This window comes from Bidens hawaiensis, unplaced genomic scaffold (assembly GCF_021521415.1).
Source record: "Bidens hawaiensis isolate Kalapana, Puna unplaced genomic scaffold, B.hawaiensis_p1.1 tig00005588_1, whole genome shotgun sequence".
NCBI classification, from domain to species: domain Eukaryota; kingdom Viridiplantae; phylum Streptophyta; class Magnoliopsida; order Asterales; family Asteraceae; genus Bidens; species Bidens hawaiensis.
In genome coordinates, this window is record NW_027491362.1 from 370,823 (window position 1) to 385,506 (window position 14,684).

General features: G+C 38.5%; 1 pseudogene; it reads left to right on the plus strand.

Moving 5' to 3' along the window:
* The first annotated feature begins 10,971 nt into the window (after positions 1–10,971).
* LOC143630179 (ethylene-responsive transcription factor ERF017 pseudogene) lies at positions 10,972–11,749 on the plus strand (annotated as a pseudogene).
* The last annotated feature ends 2,935 nt before the right edge of the window (positions 11,750–14,684 follow it).

The window sequence follows — 14,684 nt, forward strand, 5'->3', positions numbered from 1 at the left end:
TTTGCAGGAGAAAGTGGAGGAAAAATTACTGGTATTGGGACTGTGACAAATGGAAGAATAAAGTTGGAAAAAGTGAATAGCTACTCGGTAAAAATAAAAGAGAGTGAAAAGGATATCAGAAGTCTTAAAGCCACATTTGCTGAAAAAATACAAGTGATTGACCTTAGTTATGAAGTGTTAGAAGAAAAGACCAAACTAATCGCTGAAAAGGATAAACAGATAGCTGATTACCAGGTAAGAGTGGTGGAACTGAACATAAAAATTGAACAATTTAGAAATTCTTCTGCGATGCTAGATCATATCATAAGTGTTCAACGTTCCCGGTTAACAAAGGGGGAATTGGATTCTCAGAAGTCCCACCACCATACAATAATAACTATACATATAATCCTAGTAATCAGCAACCTGTGAATGTTGAAGCTAGTCAGACAGTTCCAATCAAAGTCTCTGCTAAAGAAACTAAAGTTAATGAGAGTGAAGCGAGTAAGACAAGTTCTAATGTAACGAGTTCTGTCTCGTCAAATTCGGATAAATCGTCTGAATCGGGTGAGATAAAAGAAGAGGTTGTGTTACTAAAACGAGGGGAGGACTATAAGTTTGATGAAAATAAATCTTCTCTAAATTCGTTTGTTCCACCGTACGTGAGGCAAACTGATAGTAACACAACCTCATAATCTACAGCAACTTCTGAGACGAATGCTCAAAAGAACAAGAATAAATCGAACAGAAGTTGTTTTAGATGCAACAGGATAGGACACTTCGTCAGTGACTGTCCTCTGAAACAAAGGAAATCTAGAAATGTGAGGCCAACTGAAACTGAGAATAAAACGAATACTAAATATGATGCTGGTAAGAATGCTAACATATCAAATTTTAATCATTGGACTAATCCAAGATTTCAAAGAAACCAGTCTCGTTTTTTTCCAGTGAATCACCAAACCAACAATTATAATTCCATTAATACTAGAAATTCTCGAAGGTTTGGATGGCCTCATAGCCAATCATCTAGAAATTTTCCTTTCAGAACTTATAGAAACTCTCCTCAAGCTAACTTTGGGCAATCAAGGTACTGGATGCCGGATAACAGGTTTAATCAACCCAAGACCAGAAGGTCTTACGTCCCCGGATTTTAATCTATTTCTTTAATTATGCAGGAACAGTCGAACAGGGCTGTAAACAATATGTGGGTTGTTGACAGTGGTTGTTCCCGGCACATGACTGGTAACAAGAAATTGTTACGAGATTGGAAGCCTGTTCAAGGAGGAAAGGTTAGTTTTGCAGGAGAAAGTGGAGGAAAAATTACTGGTATTGGGACTGTGACAAATGGAAGAATAAAGTTGGAAAAAGTGAATTTTGTGGAAGAGTTGAAGCACAACCTATTGAGTGTCTCTCAGATTTGTGGCAAAGAATACATTGTTCATTTTACTAAAGATGATGCACTCGTACTTTATCCTGGTTTCAAGATACCAGAGACCTGGGTCGTGATGAAGGCTCCAAGAGAAAAGAATATGTATGTAATGGATATGAGATCAACCGAGATGGCAGCAGAAGAGTCATGTCTTCTGTCAAAAGCAACAGAATCTGAGTCAGAGTTGTGGCACCGAAGCATGGGTCATATTCATCTTCGCAAGATGAATTACATTGTCAAGAATGGGCTGGTACTTGGGGTTCCCTTGAAGAACTTCAATTTTGAAGACCAATGTGTGTCATGCAAGAAAGGAAAACAGCACAAGAAACCTCATCACTCCAAGAAGCTTAACTAAATTGTCAGCACCTTGGACCTGCTTCACATAGATCTCTTTGGTCCTGTGAATGTAAAAAGTCTAGGAGGAACGTCATACCGTTTGGTTTTAACCGATGATTACTCACGATACTCTTGGGTCTATTTTCTGAAGGCAAAAGATGAGACAGATCAGTTGGTAATTAACTTGATTACCAAGGTGGAAAATATTGTTGGGAGAAAGGTCAAGTACATCAGAAGTGATAATGGTAGAGAATTCAAGAACTATCAGATGGAGATGTTTTGTTTGCAGAAAGGGATAGAACATCAGTACAGCGCCCCATATACTCCGCAACAAAATGGAGTAGCTGAAAGGAAGACTAGAACTCTAATCGAAGGCGCCAGGACCATGCTGGCAGATGCTAAACTTCCCGTGGTGTTCTGGGCTGAGGCTGTAGCTACAGCCTGTTATATCCTTAATCGTGTTTTAATTGTTAAAAGATTAAATAAAACTTGCTATGAACTTATGCATGATAGAAAACCTAATTTGAAAGGTCTTGAACCTTTCGGGTCCCCATGTTCGATATTAAAGACTAACTCTAAATTTGGTGAGAAAGCTGACGAAGGTATCTTAGTTGGCTACGTTGTTGGGACACCCAACAGAAGAGTCTTTAATCTATCAAACAGCAAGGTTGAGGTGGTCTGTAACACTGACATTACTAGTTACAAATCACCAAGGCCTAGCATGGGACCAGCAGAGGCTTTCGACTATGATAAGCTATTCAAATCTTTTAATGTACCTTACTTGGATTTTGCAGACATTGATGAGAAAATGGCCTCACAGATGCTGTGTGATGAAGAGGAGGCCATTGTACAACGTCCGCAATATAATGAAAATCAACCAATCTCGTCAAGTGCGGTTGAAACTCCAGCTGTCTCGAATGAAGATGAATTCTACAATCCATTTCACACTCAGCCTCACTCTGATGAACTCTCTTCAAATCTTGAGAATGATCTGGAAGTCGGTCCAGTACAGACAACCAAAATTCACAAGAATCACCCTTTGGAAAATGTGATCGGTAATCCTTCTGATGGTGTTCATACTAGAAGAAGTTTGGATGAAAACACATGTGTGTATGCAAGCATTAAAGACACGGGTATAATAAATGAATGCGTGTATGCCTGCTTCATCAGTCAGATAGAACCAAAGAATTATCAAATGGCACTGAAGGATAGCTCGTGGGTTGAAGCCATGCAGGAAGAACTGGCACAGTTTGAAAAGATGGAAGTATGGCAGTTAGTTGAAAAACCACAAGAAGTGAACGCTATCGGTACAAAGTGGGTATTCAAGTGTAAGAGAGATGAGAAGGGGGTAATCATTCGCAACAAGGCAAGATTGGTAGTTAAAGGGTTTAATCAACAAGAAGGAATCGATTACAACGAAGTGTTTGCTCCTGTGGCCAGGCTGGAGGCAATTCGACTGTTTCTGGCATTTGCTGCACACAAAGAGATGAAAGTGTTCCAGTTTGATGTGAAGAGTGCGTTTCTTAACGGAAAAGTCGATGAGGTGGTATATGTGGAACAACCTCCGGGTTTTCCTGACCCAGATTTTCCTGATCATGTGTACAAACTGAGCAAAGCATTATATGGGCTACATCAGGCACTTCGAGCCTGGTATGGAACTTTTTCAGACTACTTGCTAGAGAATGGGTTTGAGAGAGGGAAGATCGATAGTACCTTGTTTGTCAAACGAAAAGGGGGTGATTTTCTACTCGTTCAGGTTTATGTGGACGATATCATCTTTGCTGCCTCAAGAGTTACTATGTGTCAGGAGTTTGAAGCAGTCATGAAGAAAAGGTTTGAGATGAGCGCCATGGGCGAATTAACTTTCTTTTTAGGATTTCAGGTAGATCAGAAGAAATATGGCATGTTTATTCATCAAACTAAGTATGTTCATGATGTGCTTAAACTCTTTAAGATGGATGATAGTACCCCATTTGACACTCCAATCTGCGTCAACCACAAACTGGGTGCTGATTCCGACAGTGATGAAGATGTGGATCCCACTCAATATCGGGCAATCATAGGTTCTTTAATGTATCTAACTGCATCTAGACCTGACATTATGTTTGCAGTTTGTCTTTGCGCTCGTTTTCAGGCAAACCCGAAGGAATCACACATGAAGGGAGTGAAAAGAATCTTGCGGTATCTTAAAGGAAAGCATAAGTTGAGACTATGGTACTCGAAAGGGGGAGAACTGGATTTGGTAGCATACACCGATTCTGACTATGGAGGTTGCAATCAGAACAGGAAGTCAACAACCGGTGGATGTCAGTTTCTCAGAGGAAGATTGGTGTCGTGGCAGTGCAAGAAGCAGACCTCTGTAGCCATTTCCACCTGCGAAGCAGAACACATGGCAGCATCAAACTGCTGCTCCCAGGTTTTATGGAAACAACAACAAATGCGCGATTATGGTCTGAATTTCACTCAAACTCCTATTTGCATTGATAACACTGATGCTATCTCAGTAACTAACAATTCCGTTAAACACAGTAAAACTAAACATATTGACATTTGTCATCATTTTATACGGGAATGTGCTGAGAAGAAATTAATTATGATTGAAAAGGTTGATTCACTGGATAATTTTGCCGATTTTTTTACAAAAGCGTTTGACCGATCCCGTTTTCATAACCTTGTTGAGCTAAATGGGATGATCAATCCCGAGTAACCTTGTTTTCTTCTTTAAAAAAAACATCACTATCGCTTAAAATTATATCTGTTACTCAAGTTTGAAGGACATATTCCATGAATATGTTTGGTCCTTACAGCTACATGTAGACTATAAGGATAGCCATTAGCCAGATAACTGAAAGCGACCGGGGAGGTTTATGATGGATTTTTATTCTTTCGCTTAAAATTAGTCGTTCTTACTTAGTCAGAGGGACACATATTCGTATGTTGTCGGTCCGACGGATCCACTGGATCTTCAGGATAGCTGTTTACCTAAAGACTTTGACTTGATCGGGGCGTCTGAATTTAAAATTTTTTAGGGAAATGATATAATTTTTCAGTCTATAACTTCACAAGAAGTTTCTTTATTCGTGTTAAAATGAAAATTGATCCAACCTTGGAAAGTGATAGATAAACTTATTTTGTGTGCTTAACCGGTGAAGTTATTAGGCCTAAAAGACTCTAGAACAGTCATTATATGTTATGGTAGCTTTCTATGGTGCGTAAAAGTAGAAGTGATACAAACTAAATCTTCTCGATTTACTGTGGAGAATCATTTTGAGTTGTGCATGTCTCCACATACATCTTTCCGAATGATAGGCAGAAAAGTGATTACCCAGTCATACACGAGCCCGTGAGTGTTCTGATTCCCGCGAAGATAGTGTTATGTTTATGTAGTGATCCAGATCCGGGACTTGCAGCTTGTATTATAAAAATAAAAAATAAAATAATAATAATAATTTACTTTCGTTATTATCATTGAGCCTTATGAAGATTATCTGATTACATATATCAAGAAAGAGGCAAGAAAGAATAATTTAAAGTATAAGAAAGATCGGGAAGACGAATCGGAAGGTCGACATGTGAATATTGATTAATCAGACACTATGGGTCGAAATCAACTCGGGGTGACTTGGGGAAAGCCAAATACACCTTGAGAATAGATAGGATGCATCACAATCTCTCATGTGATGTCCATCTAAATTTTGAGCTTAATTGAACATAATCCGTATCACAGAAGCAATGAAAACCATACTAAGTTTTATACCTGCCTACAACCTGTTTCTCTATGTCATAATACTGCTGAACATGGATCTGTGTCACGGCCACTTAATCAGTATGATTCCTGTTAGGATCTTTTCTAAAAACACGTTGGGTTTATGCAAGACTGAAATTTGATCCCGTTTATTTAGTTATTTAACCTTTTTTATACTTTTTGTCTTATGGTTTAACTTCTTAAACTTTTGGTTACTTGTTTTTTATCATTTTATTTTTAACTTAATTTTAATTAACTTTCGCTATTAGCGGAGTTAGATGAAGGGCGAAGTTGACTATGAGTTGACTAAGGGGCGAAGTTGCTTAAGGGCGAAGTTAAACTAACTTCGCCCCTGGGATTTTTATAAAACTATATAAAGTGAAGGGGTGGTCAAACTTGGTCAAACTATTGTCCAAACCCCCTACCATTAACCCTCGGCGAACTTATTCACTTGAATCAAACTTCGTTATAATCTATTTTCGTCTGTGTTAAAAGGTTCGTCACATCATAGTGCCACATAATTCTTCCTTTATGTATGGTAATTTGATCCACAATGATCGGTATTGAACTCATTTTGTAATCAAACCCTCTGGACACTATGTTGGTCCGATTGAAGACTCTTTTGATGATTCTTAGTTCTTTGATACTTCAATCGCATTACTCTTGTCTTATTACTACTATCTGATCGGCCATTCTTAGCTATAACTGGGTGTGAATCATGCGCCGCTTTATGTGGCGAAGTTAGGGTTTCGGCGAAGTTAAGACTAACTTCGCCTACCACTTAACATCGCTAACAACTTCTCCTGTTCCATGCAGAGCGAAGTTGTAACCTGCTGTCATACTGATCTGATCTGGCTCGTTTGTTTTGCAGATATGGCTGCGGTAGCAGGTGCTAGTGGCACTGGTGGTGATGAAGGTGGAGATGATAAGAGACAGTTTTTTCCGGGTCACAACATGTATATCACCCTGGATCCGGATGCTCGTGGAATTGAGGACTATGGTGAGATCATTTCATTTCTTGTTCACTCACGTATTTTTCATGCCATTACTACTACTCTTCCAATTTCACTACCAACTATTGAAGACTTTTGGAGAACCGTTGAATATGACTGTAGGGTTGAACCTCCAGTTATGCGTACCACTGCCAATAATCAGGCGGTACAGTTCTCGGCAAATCAAATAAGGGAAGCGGGGTGAGACGACTGAGGATCCCACAGACTTTTCGGCTACTTTCAGGAATAGTGCTTTTGTTCGTATGGGGTATTCAGGACCTTTGGAGGATTCTCAGAGGCGTAAGGGATTTTTATTGGATCAGTGGAGGTTTTTAATGCATATTCTGATTGTGTGCATATCTGGCCTCAAGTCTGGTACAGATGGTATGGTTGCGACGATGCAATCGGCTATGACTGCTTTAACCTACAACAAGCCCTATAGTTTCAGCCGGATGGTATTTTATGAGATTGATCGTCAGAGACGTGCAGTGGCACGGGAAAGATTTTTGATGTACCCGAGATTCTTACAGATGATTCTAAATCATGTAGCTCCCAATCTGCCACAACGACGTCCTATTTCGTATGTGGAGAGTGTTTCTAAGAGAATCTTTGCGCAATGTAAGTCATCGAGTGCTCGTAGAAAGCATGAACTTCGTCCGAGGCACACTGCCTTGTTTGGTTACTTAGTGAATCCTGCATATGTTGTTCCTCCGGAAGATGAGTTTATGGATCTGGCACCGCAACAGGCCGATATCCTTCAACCACCTCATGTGGTTCAACCACCACCACCTGTCGGTCAACATCCTGTGGTACAACAACCACCTATTGTAGACCCTGTGGCAGCTCCAGAAGAACAGGTTGATCTTGAAGTTGCCTTTGGAGGGCAAGGGTTCTTTGATATGGAAAGGCTTGATCCAGCTGCTGAAGTTCAAGCCTCAGTGGTTGAGGTGCCCGGTGTAAATGTTTCCATAGTCGGTACATCAGTGGCAGATTCTGAGGAAACTGTCTCTGATTCCTCCACTGACGATATAGTCGAAGCACAGCAAATTCTTGCCAGACAAGAAAGAATTCATGGCAAAGGCAAGAAAGACAGAGATGATAGTGAATCAGATTTTGAGGAGGATTTGTATCGTTTGTTACGAAGATCAAAGAAGGCAAAGGTTGGTGAAAGTTCTAAAGTTGGTGGCAGTTCAAGGGTTGTTCATTTTACTCCACCATCAATATCGGGTATGTCTATGTTACCGGTCTCTTCGGCAGTTACTTTACCAGTCACCTCGAGTGTACCCTTGGTGACTATATCATCATCCTTTGGTATGCCTCCGACTACGTTCCAGTTTACAGCACCGGAAATTGTCTCTTTACCGCTTCCTACCCTTACTCCATCAGAGGTGGTGGCTAGATTTGTTGAGTTGACGCTGGTAGCGACTGTTGGGTTACCTGTCTCAATACCACCCACGGTTACTATTCAGCCTACCTCTGATATTCCAGCAAGTTTGGGAATTCCACCGCCGTATGCTCAAGATATTTCTCATATGCGGTTTGACTTTGATGCTACTCTATCTGACTCTGAGAGGATTGCGGCTCTTGAACGGGTTGTTGCTGAACAGTCGCGAATTAATCTCATTCAAACTCAAGTTATTCAGCGGCTTGTGGCAGAAAATCAGATACAATCATCACTTCTCATTGAACACGGTAAACTCTTTGATGCTCTTAAACAGTTCTTAGCATCTCAGGGGGAGACGAGTTACAAGGGTGATGAATTGAGGAAAAAGAAGAGGCAAGACAGAGACAATGATCCCAATGCATCGAAAGATGCAGGTGGTGAGTTGCCAAGAACTGAACAAAATCTTGGGACTTCCACATCTTAGGGGGAGTCTGTTGGCCCTTCAGGCAATACAGGTGGTGACACAGTGGTGGTTGTAGACGATGAGGAGGTGTTGGGTAATGATGAGGATGATTTAATTGATGATGTGTTAACGTTTGGTGAGATTGAAAAGATTGGGGAACAGATAGAAATTGATAGTGAGTTAGAAGAAAGAGAGATAGTTGATGATGGTGTAGAGCATGATATTCCAAGTATTGATGAGATAAAGCTGGGTCAAGATGAAAGTGTGTCGGATGATTCTGAGTGGGAAGAACATCCAAGATGGAAAGAAGGCTGTGCACAATGGTTCGTTAAGACAAAGAAACCTGCGGTACCAACAATGTTCAAGAAAAGTTACAGTATCAAGGGATATGCTGAATCAAAGGAAGGTATTATCTGTTGGTTGTATGATGAACAGCTGAAATTGTTTGTGATAAAGAGATATGATGGGGTTCAGTACTTTAAGAAGGCTTTGAGATCGCTCAACACCTTGCCTGAGTGTGAGGTGAAAGATTTGGCACATTTGAGATTGATTAATCGAAGTGACGACAACTTTGCGAGATGGGTTGGAAAGATTGTGTGGAAGGAAAGTGTGAAAGAGAAAAAGTTTGAGTTGTTGAAGCCTCAGAAAGGGAAGTTGGTCGAAGACAAGGAACGAGGCATGAGGGCTGATGGTAAGCCCTGGATGGTGATGAAATACAAGCTGATTCGATGTTTGAAAGAGGTTCCGATGAAGCTGATGCCCAAGGATGTGTTGAAGGATCTCAAGTGGTGGTATGTTGACTGCCAGACTGCTGAAGCCGTGATGGAAGATGAGGATGAACAGGAGATCCTGAGAGTGTATGATCCAATGCACTTGGTTAATTTGTCTCAAGCTGATTTGCAGGTACTTAATGATAAGAAGATTTTCTATATTCCTGCGTGGAAGGATTAAGCAAAGAAGTACCAGAGGGTGGTCTCTGTCTGTGTGAGACAGGGCATTCATGCTTGAAGACGGTGGGTACGTGATTTTTGGATTACAAGACACGAGAAAAAAGATAGAGATATGAAGCTACTGCCAAGGGGGAGTCTGTTGGTGCATAATGCCAGTAGTTCAGTATCTCGTGTTTATTTGTGTCTGTAATCGTTTATATTGTTCGTTTTGTGTTGAACTTATGCTTATATGTTCGCCTTTGTTTTAGCGAACTTGGTTTAGAGCGAAGTTAGGACAACTTCGCCTAGTATGTTAGGCGAAGTTGTCGAGTTATATAAACTCTAACTTCGGCTCTTTAGGAAAAATTTTGAACGGCTGTGTTGTGTGTGACTCTCTGAGTCACGTGCTTGTTTCTTTGGTTATTACGTCTTGCAATATAACATTTATTATCATATATTCTCGTGTGTTTGTTTAGATTCAACGTGTTTATCGTCTCAACACTCGTATCGTATACGTGGGTATCCCGCACCCTCGTGTTACGAGATACTACTGTGTAGATCCGGCTGGGAACCTATAGTTTCCTAAGAATGGTAAGAACCAATCAATTTTTAACATTTGGCATTACAAATGATGATGAAAGAATAATTCTAGGAAACTATGTCGGTTATAATGATTAAAAAGTAATTCTATGAAACTATGTCGGTTATTGGTGATTTTAAATCTCAACCATTGATTAACATGATCCAATGGCTAGGATTTATTCTTAGTCTTCTTAGGAAACTATCTCTTTTTATTTTAACCTACCCATATATATATATATATATATATATATATACATATATATATATATATAGGGGAGAGTTATCCTAAAAATAATTAGTTTCATAGGAAGACTAAGAATAAATCATAGCTATTGGATCATATCAATCAATGGCTGAAATTTAAAAATTACCAAAAACCGTCATAGTTTCCTAGTATTACTCTTTCACCATTATAACCGACATACTTTTCTAGAATTATTCTTTCACCATATGTTTTAATGCCAAATGTCAAAATTCTATTGGTTCTTACCATTTCTAGGAAACAACTTCTTTTTATTTGAACCCTTTTCTATATATATATATATATATATATATATATATATATATATATATATATATATATAAGGGAGGGTTATACTAAAAAGAAGTAGTTTCGTATGAAGACTAAGAATAAATCATAGCTATTGGATCATGTTAATCAATGGTTGAGATTTAAAATTACTAAAAACCGACATAGTTTCCTAGAATTACTTTTTCACCTTTATAACCGACATAGTTTCCTAGAATTATTCTTTAAACATAGGTTGTAATGACACATGTCAAAAATCTATTGGTTCTTACCATTCTTAGGAAACTATTTATTTTTATTTGAACCTTTTTTTCTCTATATATATATATAGTTAATCGATTTCTCAAAGTTCTGACCCCTGTGAAAAACTTTTCTGGGTCCGCCACTGAGAACAACAGTGCATGCGCAAATTCAACCACTGTGGTATCCTAAGTTCAGGGCGTTACAGAAAAGATGCGAGAAAAAATGGGAGGATGAATACGGAGACGACGCATGAAATGATGGATTTTTATTTATTACTAGTATATAGGTATTTGGAGTTATACGAACAATACATAGATGATAGATCTGCAAATATAAGATATAGTTATGCCATTATAACTGATTTAAGAAAATTTTAGATATTTAGTATAACTGTATAAGCGAAAGATATTCTCTTACTGTGGGGGCTGTGCGGAAAAAAACAAAACACCCTTTGTTTACTTTTGTGGATTTAACAAACGAATTCCATGTCAACGCGGTCGTTGACATCAAACTCTAATTTTTAACTTTTAAGTCAACACTATTTCGTCCTCTTCTGAACAGTCCTACTTAAAACACACATATATAAACAGGTCAACTGCCACTTCCACCAGCAAACCCGAAATACTCGATCGGTAACCATGAACCCCGAATCAGAGTCTTCCACACACGACCCAAAGTACAGAGGCGTGCGAAAGAGGAAATGGGGGAAGTGGGTGACCGAAATCAGGATGCCCAACAGCCGTGAGAGGATTTGGTTAGGCTCATACGACTCACCCGTGAAAGCCGCTAGAGCTTTTGATGCCGCGGCCTACTGTCTCCGTGGCAACGGCCCAACATTCCTGGTGGAACGTCTTTTTCTACTTCCGAAATACAGGCTGCCGCAACTCGCTATGCCAACTCGGTTCCTGATGCTGTCATGCCCATGGAGACGCACCCCCCTGATTCGGAGTCCACGTCATCTTTGGTTGTGCCACATGATTATAACATCAACAATGTGGACAATTACGATATATTTCACGGGTTCGATGACTATTTCATGCAACCACCACCTCAGTATCAGTATCCTGATTACGATGATCAGGATAATTCGAGCGGCGGTGATATCTCCCAGGGAACATCATTCCTCTGGAACTATTAATCAATCAGTTATACATATATATAAATATGCATGCATACACCCACCGGAGAAAGTGGAAAAGTTTTAAGTTGTTTGCAGCGATGGTCATATGATACATATATGGATCACATGATGTAGGTGATTAAAATGCTTCTAGAATTCTCTATCTAGAACCAAATCAATTGATCACCTCTAGTTTTTTATCACGTTTTGGTTTTGGCATATGGTGGCCCATATCAAACGTAAACATCAAGTTATCTTTTCATGTACTAAAGTATTATATATGCACGATGCCAATAAGATAGCTTTCACTATTTATGCGTTGTTTAAACTTTAAAGTAAATTTTATTATTGTGACCTCACAAGTTATAAAACTCACTTAACAAATAAGGAAAACACTTATTCAAAAGCACCAAAACCCAACTCAACAAATAAACCCAAAAACATTGTCACATTCTTCACACTATCACCATCTTTTTTTTTTAATAACTCCTCTCTCTCTATATATCTTATACTAAAAGAGAAACAGTCCCACAAATATCCGTTTTTACTAGTTCTCGACCAAGAACTACACTCCAAAAACGAGTTCCACAGTGATACAATCGGAAAATGTTGTGTTTTTCGAGAGCTAAAAACACACAAAACTCACCCATTGTGAGAACTCTGACAAACTGTTAATTTGCATGAACCTAAGACATTTTAGTCCTTAAGAGGACATTCTGATAATAAAGTTGTGTGCTTGCCAACCAAATGTGTGGATTCATATTATGTACATAGGTGTATATATAAAATGTGTGTTCGTTGGTTAAAAAAGGGGGAAAAAACAAGGCATTTCAGTTATTTCCATACAAAACCAAATTAGGAAATTAAAATAAGAAAAGAAACCCAAATTAGAAAATATAGAAAAATGATAAAAAAAATAAAGAGAAAAAACATTTGCACTCTCTCAATCCTAATATCTCAATCGCACCACCTTAACACAGTCCCCACACCACCCTTTTCCACTTGAATTGTAACACCCCGGTCTGGAAGGGCTGACGTGTCATAATAACATGGTTTCTGAACAAAAGACATAATTTGAATATTTACTTGTTAAAGATATAACACATTATACAAGACAAACTTAAGGTTAATTTACACACTAACACGGTTGAAAAGTTATTTTGTTAGGATCCTGATGTTTTATCCCTCGCTCTTAATCACGCCTAAAATAACCTGTGGACCTGTATAAAATTAAAAATAACGGAATGAGCTGAATGCTCAGTACGGAATAATAGGCTCAACAATTAATGATTTAATGAAACATAATTTGGATTGAACTTGCAATTGATGATACAATGCAAAATAACCTTATTAAATAAATTAAAACGTATCATACGGATGTACCAATGAGCGAACATAAAACGTGACAATATACAGGTAGCTACTCCTGCATATTTATCACACGAGATGGCGAGTTGGCATACCCGCTATCCATCTCCTTAATATTAATCCTAGGATCGATCCATACGCCTATTAATAGCCATATGTACCACGCTTTTACTTAAGAGACGCCGTGAACTGATCTCACCGTCACGGTTGGTGCACATGTTGTCGATGCCGCAACAACATGCTCGTGGGACACTCCACGAGAAGCGACACTCAGGGTATCGGAATACAGATAATCTTATTCACGTAACTCATAGCAATATATTATCATAACATATATCGGGACATGTGAAAATGAGGATAATTAATCATAATAATACCGCATGACATGAAAGCTAAATCCAATGTTATAAATTGGAATTCCAACGGACAATCAAGTGAATTGATAATCCAGAAACATGAGGAGTTTTAAAATATATATAAACTCAAAAGGCTTATATATGATTATCGCCAACATAAATGTATTAGGATACCAATAGTATAAAAGTGTTTAAAACCCATATTTTTTTTAACAAAAGAAGTTAAACATCAAATTGGTATCCTTATTATACAATGAGGTCCCATCTTCATAATTCCTTACGTGCGTTGTTAATTCCCTGAATAACATACGTTTAAAAAGTCAACACAATGGTTGGTGAGTTCATAGGTTTTGACACTTGTATGAAAATATGTTATTCATAAATCATTGAATCAGTTCGTAAACAAGTATACGATAATCTGTTGAAACAAATACGATGATCCTCCTTAGACTAGCTAATTCTACGAATTAATATGACGAACCCTGAGCCAATAACCAAACCACGACTTATAACCGTTTGTCCTGTTCAAATCTCTCAGACGGAATATACGCACCCTGTTTCGATGCAATATCGGAGGTTAGCGCGACTAACCTAACAGTAGGGGGAAATGTCAACGTCAATAGTACTATTCGTATATTCATGTGGCTATCTCCGTTAGCTAATTGTTATAGTATGTAAGCAAGGGACTTATAGCACTACATAGTTCAACTCATGTTCGCATAAGGATTGTGCGTATTGTTTCTAATTATCGTATATAAAAGCAGTTGTGTATGTTTTCCGCCCCCGAATAAATAAAGCATTAAAACAGTAAAAAAGGGGTAGTGAAACTCACCTCTTTAGTTTAGTGGTTGTTTGCTAGCAATTGTAATTTAGACCCGGTTCCGTTGCCTTCACACGTCCTAAACGAGTAAGGACAGTTAGTTCATTATCGACTCGCAAGTCGGTTTATGATAGTCGCTTTCACCCAACTAGTAGTTCAGTTAATTTGTTTGTGTCGGTCGCTTTCACCAACCAAACGTTTCGTTTCTTTGCGTCGGTTGCTTTCTCCAACCGAACGTTTCGTCGGTTACTTCAGTTTCATTGCTAGTTTGAGAATAAGTATATATTATTAGAAATTTGTTTTTTTTAAACACACAAACTATATTTTACCTAAAATTTGTATTTAAGCATTTATAAACGTATGTTTAGAACAATAACTCACAAAACCGATCACTGTCTTTAGAATGAAT